The following is a 13969-nucleotide window of genomic DNA, read 5'->3' as shown; positions in this document are numbered from 1 at the left end:
GCCTAGCCGGAGAAGAACCACCAGCATAAGTCTGATCACTGGCTGGCCATCGGGAAAATGATCATAACTGTAACCCATACCCTTCTCATCCGCTTTTCCACCATACCATTCCCGCATCATTGAGATTGTAGAGCTATCAATAGGAGCACTCGGCATCTACAACTGCTCCAACTCGGGCCAACGAACACCCACTGAAATACAAAGCTTCGTCACAATCGAGGCATGAGGAATCGCCCCCGATGTCTTGGTTTTCAGAAATCGTAGCATATCCTGATATATCACATGGACGAGATCTACATACTCCTCATTCAAGATCCCCCAAAGGAAAATAGCACGATCAACAGTAACATAATGCTGATGCGAAGAAGGCATAATATTCGCACACACAAAAGCATTCCATGCTCGAGCATTCCTGTTCATGCATGCAGCCGGAAAAGTGAGCGGCTCATCCGTGCCCTTCTTGCACTTCCACTATTTCCCGGAACACACAACTCAGCCACAATATGATCAAGATCAAAATCTTCCCTTGTCTTTTGGACCCAATCCTCCTGCATCGGCTTTCTCGCGGGTTGATTGATAACCCTACGAATAGCCGCCGGCGTGTAATCCACCATTAAACCACATACCACAGAAAACCCATTCTTTTAGCCCTTGTATTAGCATAAAACTCCCGAACAATACTCATCGGGACTGCGGCGGGTACCGCGCAAAAAGTTTGCCATTCCATCTCAGTAATCATCTCCTAGAGTTTTCCATCCCTCGCATGGGTAAGAACCCCCTCTCCTTCGTAATTGATTTGGACATCAATCGATTAAACTCAGCTTGTGTGTCAGGAGAAGAAAATCTAACCACCGCTCCAACAGCACTCGAATCCGATGAGTGACTAGAGCTGCTACTCAACACGACTCTCGATCTTTTGGGTGCCATAAGAATAATAGTAGAGATTTGGTGTGTAAGTAATGAATATAAAAACCTAGGGTTTTGCAAGAATAAGAAGATGTTTATAGGATGTATGTATATATAGGGTAGAGATTAGTTTGGGTTAGGATTGTGTAGGAATAAGAATTAGGATAAGATTAGGGTAGACAAGAGTTAAAAATTCGGCTGGGTTTGTTTTGGGGTTTTTGATTTTTTTCTATTTCCAGCTTTTTTTTCTTTTTCTAGAGCCTTCACGCGACCACCCTGCATACCCGCGTGGGCACGCCAGCTTTCTGTTGAATCCGCGCGGCCGCCCTGCTTCTGGCGCGGGCGCGCCGGGCTTTTGAAAAAATGAATTTTTTTTTATTTTTTTGTATTTTTTTCTCGACGAACCTACTATACAACAAACATGGGTTTCCTCCCAAGAAGCGCTTGGTTTACGTCTCTAGCTTGACGTGAAATCTCGGATTCAAGTTGTTGAAAGAACGGCGCTCACCACCTCGCGGTTCGCCGTATCTCCATAGTAATGCTTTAATATTTGCTCATTCACCTTGATCCTGATGCGTATCAAAAATCTCCACAGCTCCATGCGAAAACACAGTTTTGACCGTGAATGGCCCTGACCACCTCGACTTAAATTTTCTCGGAAAAAGTCGGAGAAGAGAGTTGTACAATAGAACCTTCTGACCGGGCACAAAAGACTTGCACACTAATTGTCTATCATGCCATATCTTGACTTTCTCCTTGTACACTTTGTTATTCTCATAAGCCTGTAGTCGAAACTCCTCGAGTTCATTTAGTTGAAGTATTCTTTTCTCTCCAATAACTTCCAAGTCAAGATTTAACTTCTTCAAAGCCCAATATGCTTTATGCTCTAACTTCGCAGGCAAATGACACGCCTTCCCATATACCAACTGGAAAGAAGACATACCAAAAGGAGTCTTAAATGTTGTTCTATATGCCCAAACAGCTTCATCTAGCTTCAAAGACCAATCCATTCTTGATGGACTCACCACCTTCTCCAAGATACGTTTAATCTCCTGATTAGACACTTCAACTTGCCCATTAGTTTGAGGATGGTAGGCTGTGGCAATACGATGATTCACGTGATACTGTTCCATCAATGCAGTTAACTTGCGATTGCAGAAATGCGATTCCTCATCACTGATTATGACTCTTGGAGTGCCGAAATGCGTGAATATCTGCTTATGAAGAAAGTTAATCACCACCTTAGTATCATTGGTCGGTAACGCTTTCACCTCGACCCATTTGGACACATAATCAACCGCCAATAGAATATACTGATTGTTGCAGGATGAGACAAATGACCCCATAAAGTCAATTCCCCAAACATCGAAAATCTCAACTTCGAGCATCACACTGATAGGCATCTCGTCTCTCTTGGTTATATTACCAACTCGTTGACAACAATCACATCTTGAAATGAACTGATGAGCATCCTTAAACAAGGTAGGCCAGAAGAATCCTACTTGAAGGATACGAGTAATTATCTTCTCTCCTCCATAATGTCCATCATACACGGTAGAATGACAGTCACGCAATATCCCCTATGTCTCACTATACAGAATGCATCATCTGATAACTTGGTCAGCTCCTTTTCTAAACAAGAATGGCTCATCCCATCAATACCACATCACCTCATATAGAAACTTCTTCCTTTGAGCATAGGAGATATCGGGGGAATGACATTACTCACAAGATAGTTCACAATATCTGCAAACCATGGTTCTTCTTCTTGCACCCCAAAAAGTTACTCATTGGGAAAAGATTCATTGATCAATGTCTTATCCTCCGAAGTTTAACTTGCTCTTTCAAGCGTGATAGATGATCTGCTACTTGATTTTTGTACCTTTTCGATCCTTGATTTCCAGCTCGAATTCTTGAAGTAAGAGAATCCATCAAATCAAGCTAGGTTTTGAGTCTTTCTTCGAGAAAAGATATCGAATAGCAGCATGATCAGTGTAAACTGTCACCATTGTCCCAAGCAAATAAGATCGAAACTTCTCGAACCTATAGACAATTGCCAGCAACTCCTTCTCTGTAGTAGTGTAATTCAGCTGAGCGCCATTAAGGGTCTTACTAGCATAGTAAACCACATGGAAAATGTTCTGCTTCCTCAGGCCAAGAACTGCTCCAACTGCATAGTCACTAGCATCACACATCAGCTCGAAGGGCTCATTCCAATCAAGTGCAGTAATCATAGGTGCTGTAATCAAACTCTTTTTCAAGCTCTCAAAAGAAGCTAAACACTCTTCATTGAATTTTAAGGGTACATCCTTTTCCAGCAAATTACACAATGGCTTAGAGATTTTGGAGAAATCTTTGCTGAATCGCCGATAAAAAACCTGCATGACCAAGAAAACTGCGGACTCCTTTAACCGATATTGGCGGAGGAAGATTTTCAATGACCCCACCTTATTTTTCCACCTCAAGACCCTTGCTAGACACCTTGTGCCCAAGAATGATAGCTTGTTGCACCATGAAGTGACATCTTTCCCAATTGAGCACCAGATTGGTCTCAACACATCTTTTCAGCATCAACCCAAGATTATACAAGCATTCGTCATAGAAATTCCCGAACACGGAAAAGTCATCCATGAACACCTCCACAATAGTGCCAATCATGTCTGAGAAAATGGCCATCATGCATCTCTGAAAAGTAGCAGGTGCACCAGAAAGTCCGAAAGAGACTCGATGAAAAGCAAAAGTGCCAAATAGACAAGTAAACGTAGTCTTTTCTTGATCTTCCGGGCAATACAAATCTGATTATATCCCGAATATCCATGCAGAAGATAATAGTACTCATGACCAGCCAGCCTGTCAAGCATCTGATCAATAAATGGAAGCGGGAAGTGATCTTTCCTGGTGGCTTTATTCAGCTTTCGATAGTCCATGCAAACTCCCCATCATGTGATTGTCCGAGTAGGGATGAGCTCATTCTTCTCATTAGCTACAACGGTAATGCCACCTTTCTTAGGTACACACTGCACCGGGCTCACCCAAGAACTGTCAGTCATTCCTGCATCTAGCCATTTAAGAATTTCCTTCTTCACAACCTTTTTCATGATATAATTTAGCCTCTTTTATTGCTCAACCGTTGGCTTGCTTCCTTCCTCAAGCAGAATTTTATGCATGCAATAAGAAGGGCTAATTCCCTTGATATCTATTATAGTCCATCCAATTGATGATTTAAACTCCCTCAGAATTCTCAAGAGCTTATCTTCATCACATCCTGAAAGGTCAGATGCAATAATAACATGAAAAATAGATGCATCACCTAAAAGCACATACCTCAAGTGATCAGGCAGTGGTTTGAGCTAAATTGTAGGAGCTTCTTCGATAGATGGCTTGAGATGCTTTGGAGAATTTTTCAGCTCTTCCAATCCAAGAGACTCGAACGATAAGTCCAACTTCCTCTTCCATAGGAATGCATTCAAATACTGTATCTGCTCTTCCCCTTCTTCATCTTCACTATCAGAATCCCCCGTTAAGGCTCTTTCCAAGGCGTCAGTCCTTAACAAGTGATCAAGCACCGAAGTCACTATAGAGTCGACCAACTCCACTTTAAAGCACTCCTCTTCATCAGTAGGGAATTTCATATCATTTAAGACATTAAACATGACATCCTGACCTAGAACTCTCATGGTTAGTTCACCTTTTGCACATCGATAAGAGTTCGGCCCGTAGCTAAGAATGGTCTTCCCAAGATAATGGGAATCTTCTTATCCTCCTCAAAGTCAAGTATGATGAAATCAGCTAGGAAGATGAGTTTATCCACCTTAACCAAGAGATCCTCCACTACTCCTGGCGGATAAGTGATAGAACGGTCAGCCAGTTGCAAAGACATGTTCACAGGTTTTGGATTAGGTAGTCCAAGTTTCTTGAAAACGGACAAGGGCATCAGATTGATGCTAGCTCCCAAGTCACACAAACACTTGTCGAATGATAGATTTCCAATGGTGCAAGGTATCATGAAGCTTCCTGGATCTTTAAGCTTAGGAGGCAGTTTCTGTTGCAGCACAACACTGCACTCCTCCGTTAGAGCAACGATTTCTAACTCCTCAAGTTTTAGCTTCCGAGATAGAATACCTTTCATGAACTTAACGTAGCTCGGCATCTGTTCTAGAGCTTCAACAAAAGGTATGTTAATGTACAACTTCTTGAAAACTTCCAAAAACTTGGCAAATTGCTTATCAAACTTCTGCTTTTGACGTCTTTTATGATATTGCGGAGGTGGGTAGACCTGTTTAACCCCTATATTACCCTCAGGAGGATTGTTTTCAACAGCTTTCTTCTTCGATTCCACCTCGGCGCCCTTCTGCACAACTTTTTCAGCTACAATCTCCTTTTCACGAATTGGCAAAGGTGCAGATGCACCTACTGTAACACCCCCAAATCCGGGGTCAAGGGATTTGGTCGTCACTATGAAACCTCAATCCAAATTAACTTGTTAAATCAATAAATAAATGCCAGCAGAAGATATTTATCATTTATGACCCCAAACTAATCCAAGATCTTTTAAGGTTACAGTTCTGGAAACAAGAATTCCAAATTCCACAAATTAATTTTTACTTTCTTTTAAAACTCTTTTCAATAATTCTCAACCTTAAAACTTAACCCGCTAGTATAACTTCGAAAAGAAGTATACTAGGCCCAAATACAATACACAATTATAATATACTATAATATAAACAACTTTACACAAAATAACTTACACTAGTTCTCAAACCCTGGACCAACCACCTTCTAAAAACTTTTTCTTTGCTTCCTCGAATTACGCGGTTAAACAGCGCAAGTTAATCCTCACTGGAGGTTAAATTTGAAAAAAGGCAAGTATGAGCGAAAGAAATGCTCAGCAATCATTATAGCAAATATAGGGTCGTTTTGATATAAAACCGACATCTGCAATAGCGCAAAACATTTTAAAATCATAATTACTGAAACAGAAAATTTAATAAAGAATCGGATAACTATTGCTCATTGTATTCAAAACCCTTTTTGATATTTTAGAGCCAAATGCTTCAGCAATACTTTGAATCTTGACGAGAATAAAACTCGTAAAACAGTGTTTACGGAAATATCGTAAACAACAATAACATGAAACATGATTAGGGAATGAATCATAAACTTTATTCAAAACCAAACTCCTGATATTAATACTCATTTTGTTGTCATATCAAATTAGATATCAATACGAACTTTGATGCTCACAACATCCCATACTGAAGTCAATATCGATCATCTATACTAATACCACATTTGATATTTAACAACAAAGTAAGTATCAGCATAAATCAGAATCTGAATTAAAACTGCATTTCACCATTAATCCAAAACAGAAATAGTTGATAAATCATTTATTCTATGATTATCAAAAATAATGTAATAACTTAGATTGAGATCATTCACCAACGAATGTACTATCACGTGCTGATCAGCCCGTGTGGTAGTACAAGGTCATGATTCATTAAAACATGTCCCCAAAATACGAGTACTCAAATAAAAAGGCAATATATCTGCATGTGGCACAAATTGTGTCATAATATTTCATATGACACTTAGCAATAGCCCTCCGCTTGACCGTCCGCCCCGGTCACTTACGCATTGATCCAATCTTAAGACCTTTTATTAAAAAGGGGTCATAATAATTGACACCCATAATAATTTTATTTCCCCCATTAACTTGGGTAGGAATACTCGCAACCAAATCATCTTTCTCAAAATACAAAACATTTATAAATCCAGTAATTTGATGAGTAAAATCACTTAGCTTTTCTGAACATAGAATATCAGAAGAGTACTTGCATGATAATCATTTAATTCAGCGATATGTAAATCATTTATCTATTCCGAATTGATAATAGGGAAAGCAATACTTGCAAAATAGGATTCAAATAAATATCACTTGAACAATAAGTGATGATAGGGTTACTTGCCTTTGGGTTTTTAGTAGTTAGTCACACTCGTAGAAACACAATTATCTCAGTCTGGCATCTCAAAGCATCACCGTCTTTTAATTCGCTAAATCTCTGATCTGCTGTTCATGCAGTGCTACAACCCAATATTCCATACTATTCAACTCTAGTCTTCATCCATTCCATCTGGTCCTGATCGCCTTGAAAGACTCGTATCTATAATTAGAAAATAACATTTTAATCATCTAAATAATAATTACTCGACGAGCTGCGCATCAAAATCCTATCGTCTACCCATATGATAGCCCATACATAAAGGAAACATCCAAACACAAGACTATTGATCCACGTACACACGTAATTCACATAGCATGTAAACACATAACTCAGTATCACATAATTCATACTGCATATGACTCGGTTCGCCAAAAGGTTCGACTCAATACATTTAAAACTGAAATCAGGTCAAAAATACGACTTTTAGATAAATAAGCGACTCAGAACTGACTTGCAAAACAAGCGACCTTTTGAAACAAAATAGTTTGGGTCTCGAAAGTATTTTTACTGTAAGCGGAATATTTTTCTGAGTCTATACGCGTTCATTTCGTATTAAATGGACGGTTTATTTAATATGAATTTTTGAAAATATTTAAAACAGAAATCCTGTTTTTTATAAGTTTTAAAACTAAAATACAAGTTTTGCAAATAAGGGAGACTTCCAGGGGACAAACTGCAATTTGACACCCCTGGTCGTCTTCCTCGACCCTCCCGCCGGCCGGACTCCATGGCCGCCGCCATGGAGGTTTTCCGGCGGCCGGAAAACCTCCAGAACTGAACCAAATTCAGGGGGATTGTTCCCCTACATCTCAGCAACACATATCTGTATTCAAATCGAGCAAATGATCAACGATTAATTCGGAAATACAACGGGAAAGTTACGCCGCCATCGAGTTACAAACTCCGGCGAGGCCCTTCCCAGAATCCTCTGTTCAATTCGTTTATACCATTTAACTCCCTGTTCCACGATCTATTCGTTCGTACCTACAATTTCAACATAACCCCAAACAAAGAAATACCCAAATTTTAATTAAGAACATTCAAACACTATAACCCTAATTTTTGAATTCGAGAATCAAACTCAATTTTCAATATGTTATTGAACTCCAAATTAGTCATATAATATACCAAAATGACCAGGTGGAAATTATCTACATGATTCTAGCATCAAATCGTATCAACAACATTAAGAAAAAATTCATATTTTAATTATCAAATAAGTTGAATTAAAATAAATAAATAACAAATTACCTTGATTTTTGTACTGAAATGGTTGGTTGAATCAGAAAGTACTTTTCGAGAGCTTCGATTTGATTTATGGTATGCCCAAATCGGAGTTCGATAACGCCTCCGTCCGTGTGTTTGATTTTCAAGAACGTAAAGATTTATTAGGGTTTTCTTTGTAAATTCTATATTATTACTGACTGATTATGATTTAAAAATAAATGAAATAAGAGAAGGGCTATATATATTTATGGAATATTGGTTCGTGTTGGATAGATAAATTAGTTGTTTGGTCGCTAAGTAACTGTAAAACGATCCGAAAATAGATTACTTAGCCGCTAAGTAACTATAAAATGATATAATTTAATATCAGATTTGGATAATTATCAAAACCGAGCTTCTTATAAAACACCCTATGAGAAATAACGTAAATATCCTGTCTCTCGAGAATATGAGTTTTGTTGATTTATCAAAATGATTGTCGTATCGAAGATTGTACACCGGGATGCGTACGGGTCAAACCGTAATCCGGCTCAAAAAAGTTAAAACACGGAAAATGTCCGGAATTACCAGATTAGGTTAGGAAGGAGTTTTTGGAAGAGTTTCGGGTTGTAAAAATGTAAAAATGGTTGAGGTTGGACGATTCCTAGTTTTAATAAATAGTTTTGTAATTATACATAAAATAATTATTAAATCTGTAAATCATTATAAAATCATATAACGATCCAAAAATTACCAGAAAAATACCATAATTATCTATACTTTATTCTGCACATATATAAATTAAAATACTCAAATAATATCGCATATAAACATCCCAACATCAATTCCAATTATCATATAATTCACTAAAATTCACATAAAATCACATAAACAATTCTAAATAATAATAATAATAATATCTGAAAATATGGGATATTACACCTGCATTCTGAACAGAGTCTTCAGAATCTTCATCTTCCTGAATTTGGGGGCTTGTGACCTTTCCATACCTCAAAGTGATTGCTTTCAACTTCTCTTTGACTTCCATCTTGCCTGGATTAACTTCTGTATCGCTAGGAAGAGTTCCTGGTTGATGGTTCAACAATGTATTGGCAATTTGCCCTATTTGATTCTCCAGAGTCTTGATAGATACTGTTTGGCTTTTGCACATCAGCCTCAACTCCTCTAATTTATATTTTTCATTAGTAGATTGACCGACACTTCCATGCGGTTGTTGTTGAAGTTGGAGTTGTTGTCTTGGTGCATAAGGTTGTTGAAAACCAGGAGGATTGAATTGCTTTGCTCCAAACTGCTGATAAGGCTGTTGCATCACATTTTGATTGTTGCTCCAGCTGAAGTTGGGATGATTGCGGTTATTAGGATGATAAGTGGCAGGAACTGGTTGCTGCGACCTCTAAAAGTTGCTCACAAACTGAGATGATTCACTAGATATAGCACACTGCTCCATTTCGTGTGCACCAGCACAAAGCTCACAGACACTAATGATCTGATTAACTCCAAAATTAGCCAAAGGATCCACTTTCATCATTAACGCCTTTAGCTAAGCAGCTATAGAAGTAGCTGTATACCCTCCAGAATTCCTGCTACCTTGCCTTGAGGTAGTCTCTGAGTTGGGTTCTGATATTCGTTAGCAGCCATCAATTCAATTAGCTCATAAGCTTCATCAAAGCTCTTAGCCCATAACGCTCCTCCCGATGCTGCATCGAGCATGGGTCTAGACTGCGCTCCCAAACCATTGTAGAAGCAATTGATGATCATCCAATCAAGCATGCCATGATGAGGACACTTCCTAAGCATCTCCTTGTAGTACTCCCAAGCTTCACATAAATTCTCCTGATTGCTGTGCAAATTGAGTAAGAGCATTTCTGATTGCAGTTATCTTCGCCATAGGGAAGAATTTAGTAAAACTTCTGAGCAAGATCCTCCCAAGTAGTGATAGAACCTGGTGGCAGAGAATACAACCAGCACTTAGCTTTATCCCTCAGAGAGAATGGGAAAAGCCTCAACTTCACAACATCTTCCAAAACATTGTTGAACTTGAAAATGTCGCAGATCTCGATGAAATCTCTAATGTATATGTTGGGATCTTCTGTTGGAGAACCCCCAACTGGACTAAATTTTACACCATTTGAATCGTGCTAGACTTGATTTCAAAAGTATTAGCCGCGATGGCATATCTGACAATACTAGACTGAATGTCATTGATCTTCGGTTGAGAATAATCCATCAAAGCTTTTGGATTCGCTACTGGTTCTCCCATTGCAATAATAGCTTCTTCTTCAACTTTCTCAACTTCTTCAAAAACTTCTTCAACTACTTCAACTGCGTCCAGTGTTTCCTTATGAGATTGAGAACAGTTTCGCATACACGCTCTCTAGAGTACCTGAAACACAAACAAAGGAAACAAGTAAGAAAATATCCGAGTCAGTGAAGTTTAACGACCCTGATGTCAAGCACATAAACTAAATTTAACACCGAAGTCCCCGGCAGCGGCGCCAAAAACTTGTTCGCTGTAATTCAAACGTGAAAACATACGCAAGCGTATGCGATCACAAGTAGTATAGATTAAATTAAAGTTCGTTCCAACATAGACTGGTTTAAACAGAATATGCGCTTATGCAACAATGTATGGTTATCATTCAATGTTAAGACAAATAACAAATTGAGTTTTGAATTAACTAAGAGATTATACTAAATAATATTAACTAAAGGAATTAAGATTGAATTACTTATATGAGAATAAACATGGGATTTTAACTTCATTAAATACTTCAGTCAAAGTTATATTCTTTAACCCAAGCATGTGATGGTGATGACAACTAATCAGATAACACGAAACTAGTATACACTAACTTTTGTTATACGTATACCCTACTATCAAACATCCATAATTAAGATAAAAGTTGAATAGACACCAATTATGCTTAGTCCCTATATGTCTATAAAGATTGAAAATATAATGGTTTAAGAGCAAGTTATCTATCGTGATTACATAGGGTGAATAAGATTGTTAAAATTACCCACAAATTATGCATAACAAATATACATGAACCTATGCATGGCAAGTTCTAAACCTCTATATTCACTGTCACTTCAATAGAGATTAACAAACAATCTTAAATGTTAGCTACGCATCAAAGACGTAAGCACAACCAAACTAAGAAATCATAAATCACACACATAGGATATAAAACAATTAACTATTCAATTCCATAAATAAATCTGTTAAAACCCCATGACAACGATTAGTTCATAATCGAACTCATCACCACCATGGGTTCCATTGAAAACATGATAATAAACAATATAAGAGTACTAGGGTTCAAAGACAAATTGAAAACAAGCATCTGAAGTATAACTATAATGAAGAATACAAAAATCTTCTTCTCCGTAGCTGTCTTGTGCTCTCTAGGTACTCGTATTGCTCTCCCTTATCTCCTCGTTCTTAACAACAAATTTATAGGTTTATATAGCTTCTAGATGACCTGTGTGGCGCCCTCCAAACCCGGTCAGAAGTTTGGGGTCCACAAACATACACAATATATAAACCTGTATATGAAATTTATTTGCAATGACCCTACTTTACATAACCACGGATCGCAACAGGTTAAAGTATGAAAGCAAGCCACAACCTTAACTTTTATTACATCGCACCAAATCCCAACTAGTTTAACTTACAATGGATAATGAAATTTACTCTTACAAGCTTGCACAACTCGACTATAATATAAAGCTTCCGTTGGCTCGATTCAACTCATCCTGGAATCCTAGCTCGCACATTGGACTGGGAAACCTTGTTATCAATCATTTCCATTTTAACTGTAGAATACATAAACAGATTTGCAAGGTGACTAATTAGCTCACCCTTGCAAATCTGTTTATGTATTCTACAGTTAAATGGAATGATTGATAACAAGGTTTCCCAGTCCAATGTGCGAGCTAGGATTCCAGGATGAGTTGAATCGAGCCAACGGAAGCTTTATATTATAGTCGAGTTGTGCAAGCTTGTAAGTAAATTTCATTATCCATTGTAAGTTAAACTAGTTGGGATTTGGTGCGATGTAATAAAAGTTAAGGTTGTGGCTTGCTTTCATACTTAACCTGTTGCGATCCGTGGTTATGTAAAGTAGGGTCATTGCAAATAATTTCATATACAGGTTATATTGTGTATGTTTTGTGGACCCCAAACTTCGACCCGGGTTTGGAGGGCGCCACACAGGTCATCTAGAAGCTATATAAACCTATAATAATTTGTTGTTAAGAACGAGGAGATAAGGGAGAGCAATACGAGTACCTAGAGAGCACAGACAGCTACGGAGAAGAAGATTTTTGTATTCTTCATTATAGTTATACTTCAGATGCTTGTTTTCAATTGTCTTTGAACCCTAGTACTCTTATATTGTTTATTATCATGTTTTCAATGGAACCCATGGTGGTGATGAGTTCGATTATGAACTAATCGTTGTCATGGGGTTTTAACAGATTTATTTATGGAATTGAATAGTTAATTGTTTTATATCCTATGTGTGTGATGATTTATGATTTCTTAGTTTGGTTGTGCTTACTCGTCTTTGATGCGTAGCTAACATTTAAGATTGTTTGTTAATCTCTATTGAAGTGACAGTGAATATAGAGGTTTAGAACTTGCCATGCTAGCATAGGTTCATGTATATTTGTTATGCATAATTTGTGGGTAATTTTAACAATCTTATCACCCTATGTAATCACGATAGATAACTTGCTCTTAAACCATTATTTTTCAATCTTTATAGACATATAGGGACTAAGCATAATTGGTGTCTATTCAACTTTTATCTTAATTATGGATGTTGATAGTAGGGTATACGTATAACAAAAGTTAGTGTATACTAGTTTCGTGTTATCTGATTAGTTGTCATCACCATCACATGCTTGGGTTAAAGAATAAACTTTGACTGAAGTATTTAATGAAGTTAAAATCCATGTTATTCTCATATAAGTAATTCAATCTTAATTCCTTTAGTTAATATTATTTAGTATAATCTCTTAGTTAATTCAAAACTCAATTTGTTATTTGTCTTAACATTGAATGATAACCATACATTGTTGCATAAGCGCATATTCTGTTTAAACCAGTCTATGTTGGAACGAACTTTAATTTAATCTATACTACTTGTGATCGCATACGCTTGCGTATGTTTTCACGTTTGAATTACAGCGAACAAGTTTTGGCGCCGCTGCCGGGGACTTCGGTGTTAAATTTAGTTTATGTGCTTGACATCAGTGTCTTAAACTTCACTGACTCGGATATTTTCTTACTTGTTTCCTTTGTTTGTGTTTCAGGTACTCTAGAGAGCGTGTATGCGAAACTGTTCTCAATCTCATAAGGAAACTGGACGCAGTTGAAGTAGTTGAAGAAGTTTTTGAAGAAGTTGAGAAAGTTGAAGAGAAGCTATTATTGCAATGGGAGAACCAGTAGCGAATCCAAAAGCTTTGATGGATTATTCTCAACCGAAGATCAATGACATTCAGTCTAGTATTGTCAGATATGCCATCGCGGCTAATACTTTTGAAATCAAGTCTAGCACGATTCAAATGGTGTAAAATTTAGTCCAGTTTGGGGTTCTCCAACAGAAGATCCCAACATATACATTAGAGATTTCATCGAGATCTGCGACATTTTCAAGTTCAACAATGTTTTGGAAGATGTTGTGAAGTTGAGGCTTTTCCCATTCTCTCTGAGGGATAAAGCTAAGTGCTGGTTGTATTCTCTGCCACCAGGTTCTATCACTACTTGGGAGGATCTTGCTCAGAAGTTTCTTACTAAATTCTTCCCTATGGCGAAGATAACT

At 37.7% G+C, this 13969-nt stretch overlaps 1 non-coding gene across 1 annotated transcript; it reads left to right on the top strand.

The window, feature by feature from the left end:
- The first annotated feature begins 9906 nt into the window (after positions 1–9906).
- Positions 9907–10011, top strand: LOC141705642 (small nucleolar RNA R71). Its single transcript, XR_012568430.1, has one exon. It is a non-coding gene; the product is annotated as a small nucleolar RNA R71 (small nucleolar RNA).
- The last annotated feature ends 3958 nt before the right edge of the window (positions 10012–13969 follow it).

This window comes from Apium graveolens, unplaced genomic scaffold, assembly GCF_009905375.1.
Source record: "Apium graveolens cultivar Ventura unplaced genomic scaffold, ASM990537v1 ctg9176, whole genome shotgun sequence".
Lineage (NCBI taxonomy): Eukaryota > Viridiplantae > Streptophyta > Magnoliopsida > Apiales > Apiaceae > Apium > Apium graveolens.
This window is presented reverse-complemented; position numbering and strand designations above follow the sequence as displayed.